Source organism: Lepus europaeus, chromosome 18 (genome assembly GCF_033115175.1).
Source record: "Lepus europaeus isolate LE1 chromosome 18, mLepTim1.pri, whole genome shotgun sequence".
Taxonomy (NCBI): domain Eukaryota; kingdom Metazoa; phylum Chordata; class Mammalia; order Lagomorpha; family Leporidae; genus Lepus; species Lepus europaeus.
Genome location: NC_084844.1, coordinates 71075909 through 71098053, shown reverse-complemented (window position 1 = coordinate 71098053; position 22145 = coordinate 71075909). Strand labels below are relative to the sequence as shown.

Sequence of the window (22145 nt, the reverse complement as noted above, 5' to 3'; positions counted from 1 at the left end):
TGATGTTTTCATGTTAAAGGTGATGGGTTAAGGATGGAGACTAATCCAATTGTGGTCCATAGGAGGAGGGGCCAGTCTTTGGGTCATTGTGGGAGCACACTTTGAGGGTGGTTCTCAAGAGAGGTTTGATCATTTGAGTTCAGGTTCTGCCTAATTGTTGTTGCCTCCACATCAACCATGAGCAACATCCATCTCTGTGAGAGTATGGGACCACCAAAACCTGTTACCTCCAACTATGAGCTGCATCCAACATTTTCTTTCCCAAAGAAGCATCTCAGGTATTGTAGTTAAAGTAATGGAAAGTACAGTAATACATATCCTTAATTATTTGGATTTATTTTTAGAACAGAAATAAACTCTAAAAGGGATAGAATCCCCACAACTACATGAGAGAAACAGATATATAAAAAGGGTTATATGACATATCAGTTAAAATCAATTTTTCAACAAAAGATACTGAAGTAACTGGCTGTTTGAGAGTATTTGGTTGGTTCTTTCAGATTTCCACCCACAAAATTAGATTTCCTCCCATAAAATATTAGGGATTTCCCAAAGGGAAAATGCCCAACATTTGGAATAGTTAAGGTAATACACATTAAAACAATTCTGCACTTTCCATTCATGATATTAGAAAGACTGGAACAAAACAAAATTGTATGTAGTGCAAATGAGAGTATTAAATTGAAAAACTCTGACCAACAATTTGGGAATGTCTTGTGAAGTTGCTAATATGCACAGTTAAGCCCTAACAACTTTACCATTTTACAGATTTTAGAAAACTGCTGTTTTGACATCATAGATCATAGAGTATCCAGATTAAGTGTTATTTCTTGGCGTGTCTGTGAGGTTGTTCCTGGATGAGATTAGACTAAAGCAGCAGAATTCAAAGTACATTGCTCAGAGTGGTTGGGCATGATCCAACCCATGGAGGTTCTGAATAGATAAAATGCAGAGGAAGGAGAAATTCATCCCTTTTGCTTCTTGCCTTCTTGTCTGAGCTGAGAGGTAATTTCCCTCTCCCTTTGGGCTGGGATTAACACCACTGGCCCTCTGGTTCTCAGCCTTTGATTTCAGATTATCAGCTGTCTTGGGTCTCCAGCTTCTGATAGCAGATGTGGGATGTTTCGGATTCCATAGTTGTATGAGTCAATTCCTTATAACAAATCTTTCTATATGTATCCTATTCATAGTGTTTCTCCAGAGAACTCTAATACTCCCTCACATATATATGCACTATCAGGCACACAGAAATATATTTTAAAAAAGATTTGTTGGAGCCAGCATTGTGGTGTAGTGGGTAAAGCCACCACCTGCAGTCCCAGCATCCCATATGGGCATTGGTGAAAGTTCTGGCTGCTCTAGCTCTCTGCTACAGCTGGAGTAGCTCTGTTACAAGGGTAGACTCTAGGATTTTTTTTTATTCTGAACATCAGTTGCCTTTGGATGGTTTTACTTCTGTAATTCCAGGTCTTGACCCCAGCAGGTGGCTTCCAGTTCTGATCTCTTGGGGTGATCACTTCTCATTTGCCCTGTGTTGGGATACTGCTAGAATATGACAGGTGTTGGGGTGACTCTCACATGCTTGCACTTCACAGATATTTAGTCAGTGGGAAGCTTTTGCCAGACATTCTCCTGTGAGGGGGGAGGCTAGTTATAGTCGAGAGGCCTTTCCAGCACAGAACTTATATTTTGGTGGGTGAGCATTAACATTTACCTTACTGAATACTGGGTAATGTGAATGCATGAATGGTTAATGTGGTTTAAAGCAGGTAGATTTCACAATAGCCCTTTGAATGTGCTGTTATATTAAGATGCTCTTTAATATTATTTTGATTTGTGTGTGCTGTTTGTTTCCAGATGTGAATAAAGTTGCATTGCGTAAAGCATAAGGAGTAGGCCATCAATGTATTCATAGTTACCTATTCATGTTCTAAACCAATTAATGGCCCTGTGACATTTGTGGCATTGTGTAAATAAGATGTTTCTAACTACTTCCCCTTCAGAACACTTTCAGGTACTTTAAAAAGTTTAAAAGTCAGACCTGGATTGATAAGCATCCCTCTTTTGGTTGCTGTCACTAAGATATCTTTGCTTGCTCTTTAGAGAATTCATTTTAATAACATTGGAATTCTCAGAAATCATAATGCTGATTCCTAATTTCTTTTTTTTAAGTTTTTTTTTTTATTTACTTACTTGGGAGGCATAGTTATAGATGACAGCGAGAGAGGTCTTCCATCCACTGGTTCACTCAGAAAATGGCCCCAATTGCCAGAGCCAGGACAATCTGAAGCCGACAGCCAGGAGCTTCCTCCAGCTCTGCTCCATGGGTGCATGGGCCCAAGCACTTAGGTCATCTGCTGCTTTCCCAGGTCTTCAGCAGGGAGACAGATTGAAAGTGAAGCAGCCAGAACTTAGACTGGCACCCATATGGGATGTCGATGCTTAACCTACTGCACCACAGTGAAGTCCTTGTTACTAATTTTTAAAGTGGTAAGATACACATCAAGATTTAAAAGTGTTCTTGTAGTGCAGTGTCATTACATAGCAGGTTAAACTTCTTGTGATGCCAGCATCCCATATCCGATCACCAAGTTCAGTCTTGGCCACTCTTTTTAGATCTAGCTACCTACTAATGTTTGTGGGAAGGCAGCATTGGAAGTGTCTGAGGCCCTGCCACCCATGTAGGACACACAATGATAGAGTTCTTGGCTCCTGTCTTCATCATGGCCCAACATTGGATGTCACAGGTATTTCAGAAGTAAGCAAGTGAATTGAAGATCTGTCTCTCTGATGCTCTGCATTTGTGATAAATGAAAATAAATATTAAAAAATCATGACAGTCATTCTGTATAAGCCAATATTTGCATTTTTGTTTTTATTTTCCTTTTTAATATTTTTATTATTTTTTTGACAGACAGAGTGGACAGTGAGAAAGAGACAGAGAGAAAGGTCTTTCTTTTTCCATTGGTTCACTCCCCCCAGTGGCCACTGCAGCCAGCGCGCTGCAACTGGCACACTGTGTTGATCCGAAGCATGAGCCAGGTGCTTCTGGTATCCCATGCAGGTGCAGGGCCCAAGTCTTTGGGCCATCCTCCACTGCACTCCCTGGCCACAGCAGAGAGCTGTACTGGAAGAGGAGCAATCAGGACAGAATCCAGCGCCCTGACCGGGACTAGAACCCAGGGTGCCAGCACCACAGGTGGAGGATTAGCCTATTGAGCTGTGGCACCGGTCCTTTTTATTCTTTTTTAGAAATTCTATGCAACCCTGTTCCATTCTTTCTGTGTACCCTTTCCAAATGGATGCTTCCACCTGAAGCACTAGTGCCTTAGCATCACGGTTACCTGGCAGATCCTGCCGACTTTCCTAAAGCAAGACTTGAACTCACCAGGAAGTATCAATGTATTTTAATGGATATCACTAAAGACGAACTCTTCTAACGGTTCAGCACTCCAAATGATTCAAGGATTCAAGATTTTATTTCATTTTGCCCTTGGATTGGTGGTAAATATCACATGTAAAAAAATCCTGAAACCTTCGGATGAGAATGTCCTTAATTATTATAATTTTTCAATTCCATTCCAAAAAAACAGAATGAGGAAACAGTCCCAGAAAAGGAACCAAATCATACAGTTTCTCAATGCATTATCCAAATGTATTATTCTCCAGAGGTCAATGTCAGTTTTCAGTGCAATAATCTTTTCTTTTACATCTAAAAATAAACCTGCAGGAAGCAAGGACTGCATGGAGGAACTGAGGCTATGTGTTCTATCTCTGTTGAAGGCAGACTGTAACCACTTTAGGCCATAAGACTGTATGACCATTACCCCCAGACCTCCTCTTGTTATTGTTGCAAGTCAGGATGAAGCTGCAGTAGAATGGGGCTGATCTGTAACCTCAGCCAACATTGGAGCAGATGCTCATGAGCTGATCAGCAGCCTTGGGGAAACTCTGTTTCCTGGTGTCAGGCTGGGAAACCCTCAACCATGAGAGGAAGCTTTCGGGATGTTAGTAGCTTCCATGTACCACAACTACAAGAAAGATGGGGGTTAGAGAAGCAAATTCCAAATGAATTCAGTTTCTTATCTTTGATTAGACAATAATGATCAAATCAGTGAATTTTTTCTTGGAAAAAGATGGAGATGGATTCAAACTGATCTAAGTTTGCTTGTGTCAGATGTTTTAGACCTTTGCATTCCAGTCATTTCAAATGATTTTGGAAAATTGTTTCACAATTATAAAATAACAATTATATGAGAACAATTATATAAGAACAACTGGTAATGTGAAAATTAAGTTTAGTTAATATAAAAGATGCAGCAGCTATTAATCTTAATTAAAGATTGTTCTTGAATAAATCATAATTCTACCACAGTAGAAATACAATGATTCTTGTTTTTTTATTTTTTTAAAAATAAAAATATCAAAACCCTACAAAGGAGTAAGTATTTAGCCTAGCTTTTAAGATGTCTGCATCTCATATGGGATTCGCTGGGATTGACACCCAGCAAAAGCTCTTCATTGCAGCTTCCTGTGACTCATGCATTTAGGTCTCTGCCATCTAGCTGTGAGACCTTGCTTGAGTTTGTGGCTCCTGGTTTTGGCCCAGCCAGTCATGGCAATTGTGGGGATTTGGTGAGAGAACGAATGGAAAGGAGTTTTTTCTCTCTCTCTTTGATCTCAAATAAATAGAAAGTCTATGTATTGGTGAATTGTTTTGAGGTTAAGTCTACCATTCTGGAGTGCTACATTCAACAAGTTAAATACTAGCCCAAAATTTGGATGAGTCTCACCCTTGATATGCAAAATGTTCTTATACCAGTGTGGTGATATAGCACCAGAAACTGAAAGAATCATGGCTAGCCTCCTGTCCCCCACCTCCCCAATCTGGAGATGAGTCTGAGGATGTGAGAAAAGTCAAGAAGGATGAGGACCACTATTGTGGCATAGCAGGTAAACCTGCCACCTGCCACAGCAGCACCTGGCTTGTGGCTTGGGCCTGGCTCAGCCTTGGCCATTTTGGCCATCTTGGGCTTGAACTAGCAGATGGATTTTCTTTCTTTCTGTCGCTCCCTCTTTTTCTAACTCTTTCAAATAAGTAAGTAATTTTTAAAAAGCTCAGAACAACTATTTTTTTAAAAAAAGTCAATAGCTGGGTGCTGTGAAGGATGTTGATGTCATGTACTAGTCCTTGTAATCAAAGTGTTTCTGTGCTGTTGTGACTGATTTAGATAATGAGAATTTTACACATCTTGTGGAAAGTTTCATGCATTTTCCATTGTGTCTGTTGAGTCTCCATTGCAACTTTTTCACAATTAACCAATGAAAGCTGTCCCTCCCTCTTGCCCAGTCAAGAATTTCCCCTTTACAGCATATAGAAACCCTAGAAAATCACCCATAAATGCATAAATGGATCTCTGCTTCATGAAGATTTTTTGTTTTGCTTTCTCTCTCTCTCTCTCTCTCTCACTCTATCTCTCATTCTCTATCATTTTCTCTTTTTTTACAATAACTTAACTTATGGTTTACACATTCTTTGTCCATATTCCTAATTCTTTGTGATCAGAAGACATAAACCCAAGTAATTACAACTATAGACTCCTGAAAGAAAACCCCCTGACAACAGGCAAATATTTTTTTCTGTGGTTGATTTCTTTTTTACTATTTTTACAAAGATTCTCTTTATTATTTGAAATGCAGAGTTACAGAGAGAGGAGAAGGGAGAGAGAGGGAAAGAGAGAGAGAGATCTTCCATTCACTGGTTCATTCCACAAATGGCCACAAAAGCCCGGGCTGACCAGGGTGAAGCCAGCATCCTGAATCTACTTCTGGTTCTCCCACATGGGTGCAGGGGCACAAGCACTTAAGACATACCCTTCTGCTTTTTCAGGTGCATTAGTAGGGAGCTAGGTCTTAAGTGAAGCAGCCAGGTCTGGAACCAGTGTCCATTTGGCATGCCAGAATTGCAAGTGGGGAGTTACCTAGTACACCAAAATGTTGTCCCCTGTGCTTGCTTTTTCTAAATATTTTGACCCTAAAAGTAGCTTAGGCTTCCTCTGTTAAAAAGCGATCTTTGAATATAGTATGGAGGAAGAGAGATGATAACATGCAAAGATGGTTGCAAAGAAAAATGCCAACATATAAAAAATGTGTTTTTCAATTGCTCACCCCTGGGCCAGGAGTAGAATATATTTCTTTAGGGGACAATGCTGTGGCACAGAAGATTAATATCCTGGTCTAAGCACCGGCATCCCATATGGGCACTGGTTCAAAACCAGGCTGTTCCACTTCTGAGTCAGCACTCTGTTATGGCCTGAAAAAGGAAAGCAGTAGAAGATGGTCCAGGTGCTTGAGCCCCTGCACCTGCATGGGATACCCAGAGGAAGCTCCTGGCTCCTGGCTTCAGATAGGCACAGCTCTGGCTATTGCAGCCAACTGGGGAGTGAACCATCAAAAGGAAGACCTCTCTCTCTCTCTCTCTCTCTCTCTCTCTCTCTCTCTCTCTGCCTCTCCTCTCTCTGTGTAACTTTGACTTTCAGATAAACAAATAAATCTTAAAAAAAAAAAAAAAGAATGCAGGGCCGGCACTGTGGCTCACTTGGTTAATCCTCCGCCTGCAGTGCCAGCATCCCATATGGGCACCAGGTTCTAGTCCCAGTTGCTCCTCTTCCAATCCAGCTCTCTTCTGTGGCCCAGGAGGGCAGTGGAGGATGGCCCAAGTGCTTGGGCCCCTGTACCTGCATGGGAGACTGGAAGGAAGCACCCAGCTCCTGGCTTCAGATCAGCATAGCTCCAGCTGTACTGGCCATTTTGGGGGGTAAACCAACAGAAGGAAGACCTTTTTCCTGGTTTCTCTCTCTCACTGTCTAACTCTGTCAAATTAAAAAAAGAAAAAATAAACAAATAAAAAAAGAATGTGTTTCTTATAAAACCACTGCTAAACAGTGTCACCCAAAACTTGCTATCAATACAAAAGGAGTCATAATTATTTTGGACAATTATGTGATCTTGAAATACTAATATAGCTGTTATTAAGTAATGATGGTTATAAAAAGTAAAACAACAGTTCAAAGAAGACAGACTATGTATATTGTTCTGATGTGGAAAATTGTATCAAAAATATTTCAATGACTATTTTTTGACTAGTTTCTATTGGCATGTTTGAACTATTGTCCCTCTTTCTAAGCCCTTTGAAATGGAAGGCACTCCATCATTCTTAAACAGTAAACAGTTCAGTGGCAATCTCTGTCGCCTACAAGGCTACCTAAGTTGACCTCTGAATTCTCTTCCAGACAATGGTAATGTCTTGATGATAAAGATGTTTTCTTGAACAGAAGAACACTTCTTTGGCCTAAGCTTATGTGCACAGAAATGAGCTTCCTTAAATGTGAACAATCTTGTTCTGGGTATGGATCTGTAGTACTGGAACAATCTGTAGAGGGAAAGTTTTTGTGTGCCACCATTATCCTTATGTTACTGTGCTGCCTTATCTGTGCTCCCCTTTGTGAGTCAGTACTTTTAGAGAAGCTGGTACTACCTCTACTGCAAAGTTAATTCATCAGAATTTAGAGATCCTGCTTATGCATCCAGGAAAGCAGTGGCAGATGGTCCATGTACTTGGATCCTTGCCGCCCTGTAGGAGACCAGTCCTGGCCATTTTGGGTACTAGGGGAGTAAATCAGAAAATGGAAGATCTGTCTGTTGCTCTGTCTCTGTAATTCAATTTACATACAGGAAATCATCTTGTCATGATTACAAGTAAACATACTCATAAAAATGTTCTAGGAGAGGTTCATCCACTGTAGTTTTTACAAGGTAACATATGAAGTATAAATGGCTGATGTCTTCACTCTCCACCCTCCCCCTACACATTCAGTGCTTAGCACAATGATGTTGATATGGAAGACTCTGAGTTGTGTATCTTGGCTGCTTAATTCTTTTTTTTTAAAGTCTGGAATTTTATTTTTTTAATTTAATGAATATAAATTTCCAAAGTACAGTTTATGGATTACAAAGGCTTCCCCCCTGACAACTTCCCCCCACCCACAACCCTCCTCTTTCCCACTCACTCTCCTCTTCCATTCTCATCAAGATTCATTTTCAATTCTCTTTATATACAGAAGATCAGTTTAGTATATATAAAGATTTTAACAGTTTGCCCTCACATAGCAACACAAAGTGAAAAAATACTGTTGGAGTACTAGTTATAGCATTAAATAACAGTGTACATCACATTAATGACAGAGATCCTGCAAGATATTTTTTAAAAAAGATTGATTTTTTTTCTATGTAATTTCCAATTTAACACCAAGGTTTTTTTTTTTCATTTTCAATTATCTTTATATACAGAAGATCGATTCAGTATATACTAAGTAAAGATTTCATCAGTTTGCACCCACACATAACCACAAAGTGTAAAAATACTGTTTCAGTACTAGCTATATCATTACTTCACCTTGGACAACCTATTAAGGACAGATCCTACATGGGACGTAAGTACACAGTGACTCCTGATGTTGATTTTACAATTTAACACTCTTGTTTATGGCATCAGTAATCTCCCTAGGCTCTAGCCATGAGTTGCCAAGGCTATGGAAGCCTTTAGGGTTCACCAACTTCGATCCTATTCCGACAGGGCCATAGTCAAAGTGGAAGTTCTCTCCTCCCTTCAGAGAAAGGTACCTCCTTCTTTGATGGCCCTGTTCTTTCCACTGGGATCACACTCGCTGAGATCCTTCATTTAGGTCTTCTTCTTCTTCATCTTTTTTTTGTCCCAGAGTGTCTTGGCTTTCCATGCCTAAAATACTCTCATGGGCCCTTCAGCCAGATCCAAATGCCTTAAGGGCTGATTCTGAGGTCAGAGTGCTATTTAGGACATCTGTCATTCTATGAGTCTACTGTGTCTCCCCCTTCCAATGTTGGATCCTTCTCTCCCTTTTTTTTATCAGTTAGTATTAGACATTAATCTTGTTTGTGTGATCTCTTTGATTCTTAGATCTATCAGTGTGATCAGTTGTGAACTGAAATTGATCACCTGAACTGGTGAGATGGCATTGGTACATGCCACCTTGATGGGATTGTATTGGAATCCCCTGGCACTTTTCTAACTCCATCATTTGAGGCAAGTCTGATTGAACATGTCCCCAATTGTACATCTTCTCCCTCTCTTTTTCTCATTCTTATATTTAACCGGGATCACTTTTCAGTTAAGATTTAGACACCTAAGAATAATTGTGTGTTAATTACACAGTTCACAAAAAATACTAAAATGGATAAAGTATTACATTGTACATCAACAGTCAGCACCATAGCTGATCAAGTCACTATTTCTCATAGTGTCCATTACACTTCCACAGGTTTCCCTTTGGTGCTCAGTTAGTTGTCGCCGATCAGGGAAAACAAATGATATTTGTCTCTTTGGGGCTGGCTTAATTCACTCAGCATGATGTTTTCCAGATTCTCCATCTTGTTGCAAATGACTAGGTTTCATTGTTTTTGACTGCTGTATAGTATTCCATAGAGTACATGTCTCATAGTTTTTTTATCCAGTCTACTGGTGATGGGCATTAGGGTTGGTTCCAGGTCTTAGCTATTGTGAATTGAGCTGCAATAAACATTAATGTGCAGATGGCTTTTTTGTTTGCCAATTTAATTTCCTTTGGGTAAATTCCAAGGAGTGGGATGGCTGGGTTGAATGGTAGGGTTATATTCAGGTTTCTGAGGAATCTCCAGACTGACTTCCAGAGTGGCTTAACCAGTTTGCATTCCCACCAACAGTGGGTTAGTGTCCCTTTTTCCCCACATCCTCTCCAGCATCTGTTGTTGGTTGATTTCTGAATGTGGGCCATTCTAACCGGGGTGAGGTGAAACCTCATTGTGGTTTTGATTTGCATTTCTCTGATTGCTAGTGATCTTGAACATTTTTTCATGTGTCTGTTGGCCATTTGGATTTCCTCTTTGGAAAGATGTCTATTGAGGTCCTTGGCCCATCTCTTAGGTGGATTGTTTATTTTGATATTGTGGAGTTTCTTGATTTCTTTGTAGATTCTGGTTATCAACCCTTTATCTGTTGCATAGTTTGCAAATATTTTTTCCCATTCTGTTGGTTTCTCTTCACTTTGCTGACTGTTTCTTTTGAAGTACAGAAACTTCTCAATTTGATGCAATCCCAATAGTTAATTTTGGCTTTGACTGCCTGTGCTCCTGGGGTATTTTCCAAGAAGTCTTTGCCTGCACCTATATCTTGCAGGATTTTTCCAATGCTCTCTAATAATTTGACAGTGCCTGGTCATAGATTTAAGTTTTTTATCCATGTTGAGTGAATTTTTGTGTAAGGTGAAAGGACAGGATCTTGCTTCATGATTCTGCACATGGAAATCCAGTTTTCCCAGCACCATTTATTGAATAGACTGTCCTTATTCCAGGGCTTGGTTTTGGATCCTAGATCAAATATGAGTTGGCTATAGATGTTTGGGTTGATTTCTGGTATTTCTACTCTGCTCCATTGGTCTATCCACCTGTTTCTGTACCAGTACCATGCTGTTTTGATAACTACTGCCCTGTAGTATGTCCTGAAATCTGGTATTGTGATGCCTCCGGCTTTGTTTTTGTTGTATAAGATTGCTTTGGCTATTCGAGGTCTTCTGTGTCTCCATATGAATTTCAGCATCATTTTTTCCAGATCTGAGAAGAATGCCTTTGGTATCTTGATTGGTATTGCATTGAATGTATAAATTGCTTTTGGGAGAATAGACATTTTGATGATATTGATTCTTCCAATCCATGAGCATGGAAGATTTCTCCATTGTTTGGTATGCTCTTCTATTTCTTTCTGTAAGGTTTTGTAATTTTCATCGTAGAGATCTTTAATGTCCTTGGTTAAGTTTATTCGAAGGTATTTGATTGTTTTTGTAGCTATTGAGAATGGGATTGATCTTAGAAGTTTTTTTTTCTCAGCCATGGCATTGCCTGTGTATACAAAGGCTGTTGATTTTTACTTATTGATTTTATATCCTGCTACTTTGACAAACTCTTCTATGACTTCCAATAGTCTCTTAGTCAAGTTCTTTGGGTCCCCTAAATAAAGAATCATATCATCTGCAAAGAGGGATAGTTTGAGTTCTTCCTTCCCAATTTGTATCCCTTTAATTTCTTTTTCTTGCCTAATAGCTCAGGCTAAGACTTCCAGAACTATATTGAATAGCAGTGGTGAGAGTGGGCATCCCTGTCTGGTACCAGATCTCAGTGGAAATGCTTCCAATTTATCCCCGTTCAATAGGATACTTGCCATAGGTTTTTCATAAATTGCTTTGATTGTATTGAGGAATGTTCCTTCCATACCCAGTTTGCTTAGGGTTTTCATCATGAAAGGGTGTTGTATTTTATCAAATGATTTCTCTGTGTCTATTGAGAGAATCATATGGTTTTTCTTCTGCAGTCTGTTAATGTGGTGTATCATGTTGATTGTTTTGTGAATGTTGAACCATCCCTGCATACCAGGGATAAATCCCACTTGGTCTGGGTGGATGATCTTTCTGATGTGTTGTTACATTCTATTGGCCAGAATTTTATTGAGTATTTTTGCATCTATGTTCATCAGGGATATTGGTCTGTAATTCTCTTTCAATGCTGCATCTTTTCCTGGCTTAGGAATAAAGGTGATGGTGGCTTCATAGAAAGAATTTGGGAGGATTCCCTCTTTTTCGATTGTTCTGAATAGTTTGAAGAGAATTGGGGTTAATTCTTCTTTAAATGTCTGGTAGAATTAAGCCGTGAATCCATCTGGTCCTGGGCTTTTCTTTGTTTGGGGGGGGGCTTTATTACTGTTTCAATTTCTGTGTCAGTTATGGGTCTGCTTAGGTTTTCTATGTCTTCCTGGTTCAATGTAGGTAGGTTATATGTGTCCAGGAATCTATCCATTTCTGATAGATTTCCCTGTTTGCTGACATACAAGTCCTTGTAGTAATTTCTGATGACTCTTTTTATTTCTGTGGTGTCTGTTGTTACATTTCCTTTTTCATCTCTGATTGTATTGATTTGGGTCTGGTTTGCTGCTGATTTTCTAGATTCTTGAGATGACTGGAAAGCTCATCTATTTGGTGCCTTTTTCAATTTCTTCATGTAGGCACCTATTGATATAAATTTTCCTCTTAACACTGATTTTGCTGTATCCCATAGGTTTTGGTATGATGTGCTGTTATCCTCATTTTCTTCCAGAAAATTTTTGATTTCTCTTTTGATTTCCTCTATGACCCATTGTTCATTTAGGAGCATGTTATTCAGTCTCTATGTGTTTGCACGTGCTCTAGGGATTACCGAGTTGCTAATTTCCAATTTCATTCCTTTGTGGTCTGAGAAGCTGCATGGTATGATTCTAATTCTTTTGAATTTGCTGAGACTTGCTTTATGGCCTAGTATGTGGTCAATCCTAGAGAAGGTTCCATGTACTGCTAAGAAGAATGTAAATTCTTTCTGTGTAGGATAAAAAGTTCTGTAGATATCTGTTAGGTCCATTTGAGCTATAGTATCATTTAAGTCTACTGTCTCCTTGTTGGTCTTCTGTCCTGATGATCTGTCTACCTCTGAGAGTAGAGTATTGAAGTCCCCCAGTACTATTGTATTGGGGTCTAAGTCTCCCTTTAATTCCCTTAACAAGTCTTTTAAATAAACCGGTGCCCTGTAATTAGGTGCATATACATTGATAATCGTTATATCTTCCTGTTGAATGGATCCCTTAATCATAAAATAGTGCCCCTCTTTGTCTCTCCTAACAGTTTTTGTGGTAAAATTTATGTTATCTGATATTAAGATGGCTACGCCCATTCTTTTTTCATTTCTTTTGGCATGGTATATATTTTTCCAGCCTTTCACTTTCAGTCTGTATGCATCTTTGTTAGAAAGATGTGTTTCTTGTAAGCAGCAGATAGATGGGTTTTGTTCCTTAACCCAATCAGCCAATCGTTGTCTTTTAACTGGATTGTTCAGGCCTTTAACATTTAATGTGACTATCGATAAGTAGTAACTTTGTCCTATCATTTTTGTGTTCCCTGTGATCATTTGCTGTGAGGTTTCCTTCCTTTACCTTCTTTCATATTGGTGACCGTGTTTCTGTGTTTCTGCGTGTATCACATCTTTAAGCATCTTTTGCAGGACTGGACGAGTGGCGACAAATTCTTTCAATTTCTGTTTGCTGTGAAAGGTCTTTCTTTCACCTTCATTCACAAATGAGAGCTTTGCAGGATATAATATTCTGGGCTGGTAGTTTTTCTCTCTTAGTACCTGGGCTATGTCTCGCCATTCCCTTCTGGCTTGTTGGGTTTCTGATGAGAAGTCAGCTGTGAGTCTAATTGGAGATCCCCTGAGAGTAATCTGACGTTTCTCTCTTGCACATTTTAAGATCTTTTCTTTATGTTTCACTGTGGTGAGTTTAATTACAATGTGTCGTGGCGAGGATCTCTTTTGGTCATGTTTATTAGGGGTTCTATGAGATCCTGTACTAAGATGTCTCTGTCCTTCTCCAAACCTGGGAAATTTTCTACTAGTATCTCACTAAAAAGGCCTTCTAATCCTTTCTCCCTCTCCATGCCTTCAGGAACTCCTAGGACCTGAATGTTCAGTTTTTTAATAGTATCCTGTAGATTCCCGACAATATTTTTTAGATTTCTAATTTCTTCTTCTTTTCTTTGGTTTGCCTGTTTCCTTTCCTGTTCTCTGTCTTCTAATTCCAATATTCTCTCTTCTGCTTCACCCATTCTGTTTTTAAGGCTTTCTAATGTGTTTGTCATTTGATCTATTGAATTCTTCATTTCATTATGGTTTCTCGTCACTATCACAGTTTCTTGTTCTACTAGTTGTTTCATTTCATTTTGATTCCTCCTTAATATTACATTTTCACAAGAGAGATTTTCTATCTTGTCCATTAAGGATTTCTGTAGTTCAAGAATTTGTTTTTGAGAGCTTCTTAATGATCTTATCAATTTTTTGAGATCTGCTTCTTTCATTTCTTCTATCTCATCATCTTCATAATCTTGAATTGGGGTGTCTTTTTCATTTGGGGGCATTATAGTGTCTTCCTTGCTCTTGTTACCTTGGTTTCTACATTTGTTTGGTATCTTGGAAGTGTGGCCAAAGAGCTCTGTTTGGTTCTTCAGGGTTGCCTAGGCTCAGGAGTTTCTTTTACATATGTAAAGCGGCCCCTGCTCTTTGTCTTGCTGGGCTTTGTAAGGAGAGTGCAGAGAGAGGCTAGTGTCCCTGCTGGTTCCCCCCCCTTTTTTTTTCTCCTCCAGTCAGCCTGGTGTAGTTCCTCCCCCACCCATCATGAGCTCAGACCACACTCTAACCTTCCCAGACAATGTCTTGGGTTACCTTTCCTTCCAGTGCTGGGGCTCAAATTCTGCAGCCGCCCTTCTGTGGCTGGGCTCGCTCTTTTCCCCACTCTCGCAGCTCCCGTGTCCGCGGCGCGGCTCAGTGCGGGTCGGCATGGCTCGGCGCTGCTAGACGCGGCTCGGTGTGGCTTGGCGTGGCTCGGCGCAGCTCGGCAGGGCAGTGGGCCACCTTGCTCTCCCCGTAGGTCCTCTGTGTCACATCCACTAGATCCGGAAGTTTCCTCTGCAGTTTTTTTTTTTCTGAGTCTCTTTCTGAGGGTACAGTAACTCCACTTTTGTTAAACTTTCTTTTCCCATACTGTTGTGTGTGCCCTCACTCTTCTGCCATCTTGGCTCCGCCCCCCCCCCCCTTGGCTGTTTAATTCTAACTTCTTTTGAAAAATAATTCAACTTTGAATGTCCACCTATATCTGTTATACATTTCTTTCCTGTTTCTAAGAAAAAGAGAGGTGATTAACTAAAATCATTCATGTAGGTAAAAATACCCCCTTTCAGTATCATATTTGACCTTTTATTTTCATGGGTAGAAGCTAATTTGATTGGTTTCAAACTTATCAACATTTGATGCCTCAATAAAGTCACAAGAATGTTGTTTTGATAAAACCAAAAGGAACAGAAATTTTGGGAGATTATCAAAGGTTTAATATAACAGTGTATTGGGTACATTGGATGAAACTGAAATGCCTTTAGTGACATACATACTAGAAACAATAGGTTTGTCTAGAATGGATACTGGAAAAAGCAGAAAGAACCAATCGATTGAGGATGTCTTCAGGTGAGAGAGACATGGGAGACATTTTAAAGAAATTCTATAGAGACAAAATTTGTATAAGAATCAGAACCAAAGGTCCCCAAGTAATCCAGGATCCACCCAGTGATGATTAGAAAAAGGAGGCAAGAAGCTGAGTCAATAAACAGAGCATTCTTAATCCAAGAAGATATTTGCTCTCCAGTTAGAAGTTTCAGATACTAACAAACCCTCTGGGAGAGGGGAGAATGTTCTGGAAGGCAGATATTAAGTGAGCTAAAAAATTGTGTCATCTAGGCCTGCACCGCGGCTCACTAGGCTAATCCTCCACCTTGCGGTGCCAGCACACTGGGTTCTAGTCCCGGTCAGGGCACCGATCCTGTCCCGGTTGCCCCTCTTCCAGGCCAGCTGTCTGCTGTGGCCAGGGAGTGCAGTGGAGGATGGCCCAAGTGTTTGGGCTCTGCACCCCATGGGAGACCAGGAGAAGCACCTGGCTCCTGCCATCGGAACAGCGCGGTGCGCCGGCCGCAGCGCGCTACCGCGGCGGCCATTGGAGGGTGAACCAACGGCAAAGGAAGACCTTTCTCTCTGTCTCTCTCTCTCACTGTCCACTCTGCCTGTCAAAAATAAAAAAAAAATAAAAATAAAAAAAATAAAAAAATAAAAAAAAATAAAAAAAATTGTGTCATCTGATATTAACAATTTTCATTCATGATTCACTATTCCACAAAATAATCAACTCAATCTATAAGTTTTATTGTATGGTTTTGCAACTCTGCTCAATCATCCACAATAAAATGACACTTGTCATTAAGCAAATGAATTGGAGTGAATCTAATTAAATTTATTAGAATATTAAAAAAATTTGGGGCTTACATTTGGTTTCTATAGAAGAACAATATGTACTTTTCAATTTTTTAACTTACCAGTTAAAATACGAAGAAATTGTATAGGATCAAAATGGACATCTTATGATTTGATTGTAGTTTTTAGCTCTTGTTTATACTCCTGTGGAACTGTGATCTTTATACTTTTGACTTCTTCAATATTATGGTTAGTGGTGCCTTAGCCCTACAATTATAGAGTGCACTGAAATTATGTTTTTGTGAAAGTTAAAGGAGAAGAAGTAATGGAGGAGGGAGAATGATGGAGTAAAAAGAGGGAGGGAGGGAAGTATGGTTATCTTCTTAGAATTATACCTATGATGATCACTGATGTCATAAATAAGAGTGTCAGTTGTTAAATCAACAACGGGAATCACTGTGCACTTGCTCCCCATGTAGGACCTCTGTCCTTAATGTGTTGTACTATGAGAATTAATGGTAAAACTAGTCTTCAAAGGGTTCCTTATACTTCGTGTGTCTGTGTGAGTGCAAACTGTTGAAATCTTTACTTAGTATTGAGTTGAACTTCTATATATAATGATCATTTAAAATGAATTTTTTTTTATTTTTTGACAGGCAGAGTGGACAGTGAGAGAGATAGAGAGAAAGGTCTTCCTTTTTGCCATTGGTTCACCCTCCAATGGCCGCTGCGGTAGGGGCGCTGCTGCCAGCGCACCGCGCTGATCCGGAGGCAGGAGCCAGGTGCTTCTCCTGGTCTCCCATGGGGTGCAGGGCCCAAGCACTTGGACCATCCTCCACTGCACTCCCTGGCCACAGCAGAGAGCTGGCCTGGAAGAGGGGCAACCGGGATAGGATCAGTGCCCTGACTGGGACTAGAACCCAGTGTGCTGGCGCTGCAAGGCGGAGGATTAGCCTATTGAGCTGCGGCACTGGCAAAAAATGAATCTTAATGAAGAATGGGATGGGAGAGGTAGTAGGAGGTGGGATGGTTTGGGGGTGGGAAAGTGGGTATTGGGGAAAGAACTGCTATAATTCCAAAGTTGTACTTATGAAATTTATATTGACTAAATAAAAGCTTTCTATAAAAAGAATTATACCTATGAAAAACATGAAATATACCCTCTTCATATTAATAATAATTAAAAAGAAATAAAAAATTAAAAATCATTTTAAGGTCTCAATAGGATATATGCCCAGAACTGACAAGTAAAGTTGCAGAGAATGGCTAATACAGCCTTATCAGTTTCATTTGTCATCCTAATCCCTTCCCCTATGGTCACATTACTTCATTTCTACCACTTCTATTTCTTATATGAAATATATCTTAATGCATTTATTCTTAAACTGAAATAATAGGCTTTTACTCTGTTTTTTAGAAGAGCATAATTGAGGAGCCATGTTGATCTATGTTTTACTTGGAATATTTAGTAATTCTGAAGTATATATGATCTCTTTTGTTTTGACTAAATTGAAACACCAATAAAAACACAGGGTCTCTGTGATGTTGAGGGGGCATACTTTATGGTGTAACACATGATAGGGATTTGTAAAGGTTTGAGGAGTGCTGGAGAAGAATGTGAATATTACTGAATGGTTCAAATGCTGTGTATTTTATGTGTATGTACACAGTAATTATGTGAATTTATTTGTTTTTTATTTGGTTCTAAGTTGTGCATAAGGCTTATCAGTAGAGATCTGCAATAAAGTTTCCCATTATAGATTTACTTATTTCTTGCAGTAGCTTAGTTCTTTAATTGATTTAAATATTTTCAGGTAACTTGGAGCATAAATTTGAGATCCTATCTTCCTAGTGACTAAAAGTTTTGCCATTATGCGTTATTTTTTCCCAAAAATATTTGTTTTCCTTAAAGTCTGTTTTGTCTGATATAGTGATTGTGAGTTTCTTTTTAAAATATTTTCCTGAAATATATTTTCAATCCTTTACTTCACTATTTTCACAACCATTTTTGTTTTCACTTTGTATTTTAATGGCTTTTTAAAAAAACTGTTCAGTTTTGTCTAATGAACCCATTTGGGTGATTTTGAGAAAATTTTACCTACTTATATTTAGTATGATCATTAATATATTTAGATTTATTCCCACTTAATTAAGAATTTTAGTTTTCTTAGCCTGAGACCATTTTTCCTATTGTTATTTTAGCAATTATTTTGTTACTTAGTGTATGGAATTTTTCTCCTTTCCTTTTTGGGGATGCATATTTGCTGTTTCTATTACTAGTCATTATCATGGAACATTTACCATACAGATTTTTCTAAATAAAGTAAAAGTTTAAATTATTTGTACTTCTTTCCTCAGGACTGTAGGGATTGTTAGAACACTTAAAATGTAATCACTGCTTTTCTGATTTGGAGTTGCTTTTATTCAGAATTTTAGTTCTTTTTTTTTTTCAGCCCCTCAAATTAGCCATAAGGTTTATTATTTCAAACAGATGATGATGCAATTTGCAGTTTATTTACTACTCACCATTCATTTTTGCCTCTCATTCTTCTGAAATCATGCCCTGCCTCTTAGGAAGATATCTTGGTTTCATTTCACTGTCAATAATGACAGCTCATCTTTCTGGATAAGTGCAGGGCAGTAGTGACTGTGTTCAGTACTTCAAAGATGGTATTCAAGGCTCTTTGTTTTCTCTTTTTCATCTATTAGTGCAGTTATTCATTATTAAATCATCTTTTTCCCATGGAAGTTTTATAATCATATCTGTTTTCCATTAAGAAGTCATACCTTATACCCTGTATGTAGATTTCTTGTCACTCACTCTTCTTGGCACACATTGTACATGCTGTTTCTTGCATTGGGCTAGAGGGATTGGAGAAGCAGAGTCACTATACTTTCATATAAAGTATCTCCTACATGCTCCTAAGACGTGTGGTTTGATAGGTTTTCTCATTCTGTGCTCCATATCTCTTAATTTATTTTTATTTTTTTTTTTATTTTTGACAGGCAGAGTGGACAGTGAGAGAGAGAGAGAGAAAGGTCTTCCTTTTGCCGTTGGTTCACCCTCCAATGGCCGCCACGGCCAGAGCGCTGTGGCCAGCGCACCGCGCTGATCGGATGGCAGGAGCCAGGTGCTTCTCCTGGTCTCCCATGGGGTGCAGGGCCCAAGCACTTGGGCCATCCTCCACTGCACTCCCTGGCCACAGCAGACAGCTGGCCTGGAAGAGGGGCAACTGCGACAGAATCCGGAGCCCCAACGGGGACTAGAACCCGGTGTGCCGGCACCGCAAGGCGGAGGATTAGCCTGTCGAGCCACGGCGCCGGCCACATATCTCTTAATTTTAAAAATATTTCAACTTCGAATGGAAGAGGTGTCGCCGGGGCGACGACCCCAACTCCTTCAGCGCGGTCCCGCAGCTTCCGGCAGGGCCGGGGGGCTGCGGGTCGGGGACGCCTTGGGTGCCTGGCAGCGCAGAGGGGGCGCCGCTCGCGGTTCAGCCCGGGTTCCGCCCAGACCCTGGCGTCACCCCAGCCGCTGCAACGCCCTTCCGGCCCTGCCTCCGCCTCCAGCCTCGGCGCCGCGCCCCGCGTCGTCCCCGCCGCCCCCAGGCCCTGGGCCCGCACCCGCGCTGCCGGCTGAGCGCCTCAGCCTCTTTCGCCTCGGGGAGCCGCCGGCCACGCCCGCGGGGCTGGTGCCGGGGCGACCGCGTCTGCTTCAACCTGGGCGGCGAGCTGAACTTCTACCCGGGCCACCGCCGCGGGAGTCAGCGGTCTATCGACCTCAAGAAGCCCACCGACAAGTGAATCTACAAGGGCACGCAGCCCACCTGCCAGGACTTCAGCCAGTTCGCCGCCGCCACGGAGGCCATCTCCCTGCTGGTGGGCTTCCCAGCCGGCCAGGTGCAGTGCCTGGACCTCAGGGACACCAGCAAGCTCTTCAACAGGGTGCGGCTGATCGACAAGACCAAGGTGACATATCTGAAGTGGTGCCCGAGTCGGAGAGCCTGTTCCTGGCCTCGCACGCCAGCGGCCACCTGTACCTGTGCACGTCGGCCATCGTGTGCCTCGGCGCCGGCGGTACAGCCTGCTGAGGCAGGGTGAGGGCTTCGCCGCCTCCGCCGCCAAGAGCAAGGCCCCCGCAACCCGCTGGCCAAGTGGGCGGTGGGCGAGGGGCCCCTCAACAAGTTTGCCTTCTCGCCGGACAGCCGGCACCTGGCCTGCGTCAGCCAGGATGGCTGCCAGCGCGTTTTCCACTTGGACTCCGTGCTCCCTGCGCGGGCTCATGAAGAGCTACTTGGGTGGGCTGCTGTGTGTGTGCTGGAGCCCGGATGGCCGCTACATGGTGACAGGCGGCGAAGCAGACCTTGTCACCGTGTGTTCCTTCACCGAGGGCTGCGTGGTGGCCAGTGGCCATGGCCACAAGTCCTGGGTCAACGCTGTAGCCTTTAACCCCTACACCACGCGGGTGGAGGAGGCAGCAGCCGGCGGTTGTTGGGGAGGGGGCCGGCGAGGAGGAGGGGGGCGAGGAGGAGGGGGAGGCCGCGGCTGGGCACGCCCAGGCTTTGCCGGACGCATCCCACTCTTCCCACTGCCCAAGGCCGGCTCCGTCACCTACCGCTTCGGCTAGGCCCGCCAGAACACGCACTTCTGCCTCTGGGACCTCACCGAAGACGTGCTGTACCCACACCCACGCCTGGGCCGTACCCGCACCCTCCCTGGCATCCCTGGCACCACGTCGCCTGCCGCTGGCAGCTCACAGGCTGGCGGGCATGGCCCAGGGCCCCTGCCCCACTCACAGTCCCGCTCCAACAGCCTCCCACACCTGGCAGGTGGTGGCAAGGCAGGTGGCCAGGGCAAGGTGGCGGCAGAGCCCGACACGCCATTCAGCATCGGCCGCTTCTCCACGCTCACGCTGCAGGAGTGGCGAGACTGGGGGGGGGGCCGAGAAAGAGCACAAGCGCTACCACAGCCTGGGCAACATCAGCCATGGGGGTGGCGGCGGCGGGGGGGACAAGCCCAGTGGTCCCGCGCCGTGCAGCCGCCTGGACCCTGCCAAGGTGCTAGGCACCACGCTGTGCCCTCGGATCCACGAGGTGCTGCTGGTGGAGCCTTTGGTGTGCAAGAAGTTCGCTCAGGTGTGGCTCACGGTGCTGCTCTTCCTGGAGGACTGCATCATCACCGCCTGCCAGGAGGGCCTCCTCTGCACTTGGGCCCGGCCGGACAGGGCGAAGGGGACCCGTTTCCCCTTCTCCTCTCCACCTGCCACTTCCCCATCATCTGTGTCAGAGCTCACCAGAAGCGCCAGCCGCCGGGCCGGAAGCTAGCTGAGATGACATCTCCTCCCAACCGGGCAACTCCCCAAGTGGCACAGTGGTGTGAAGCTGTGGATGCTGGGGTCCCTGCACTGTGCCCCAGCCTCCTGGCCTCAATCCTTCCCACTGACCCCACGGATTCCCACATTAACAAGACTAACCAGGACAAATAAAAAAGTCACCTTCATTTCTTCAGCTATCCTCAGATTTCCTATGTCAATGATTCTCTCTTCAACCTAGAAAGATAGAGATCCAATGATCAAAGTGTTTGTGGATTCTTCACTGACTTCTGAAATAATGATATGATAAGGGTGTTCTCATCCCTCTAAATGCCTCTTAACTTTGTTAAAATTTTTCTTTTTTTAAGTTTTATACTTTTATTGAAATGTTCAGTTTCAATGGACCTTTGGCCACCAATGGAAATACACTAACAGTAAAAAAAACATTGGCAGTGGAATGTGACAACTGTCCCCTGGGGATTAAAGCAGAACACAGGGTGATAAGGAAGTGAGCAATCCAAGACCTAAGAGCAGTAGTCTGGCCAAAGATCCCCAAAAGGTAGGAGTCTGAGCTCCCTGAACAATAAGAGCCCCCAGGTATTGAGAAGTAACTCAAGGGCTTGTGGATGTGGGGCAATCCAAGATACTGGTCCCACAGGAAAATCTCTCTCATGCCTAATCAACTCTACTTTGGTAAAACTGGGCTCATCTGACAGGACAGTCTGGGGGAGGAAACATAAGTGCTAACAGTAAGAGACCAGTGAACACTTAGTACTGCCTTCATGGCACAGAAAGAAAAGCCAGAGCCAAGGACAAGCTGGCCAGACACTTAACCCCACTGTAATGACTGGAGTTCTTGCTCCTGTTTCCAGACTGTGTCACTCAACTTCTCAGGTCT

At 42.3% G+C, this 22145-nt stretch overlaps 1 pseudogene; it reads left to right on the top strand.

Moving 5' to 3' along the window:
- The first annotated feature begins 177 nt into the window (after nucleotides 1-177).
- On the top strand, nucleotides 178-21801 carry LOC133746989 (dystrophia myotonica WD repeat-containing protein-like; annotated as a pseudogene).
- Nucleotides 21802-22145: the final 344 nt, after the last annotated feature.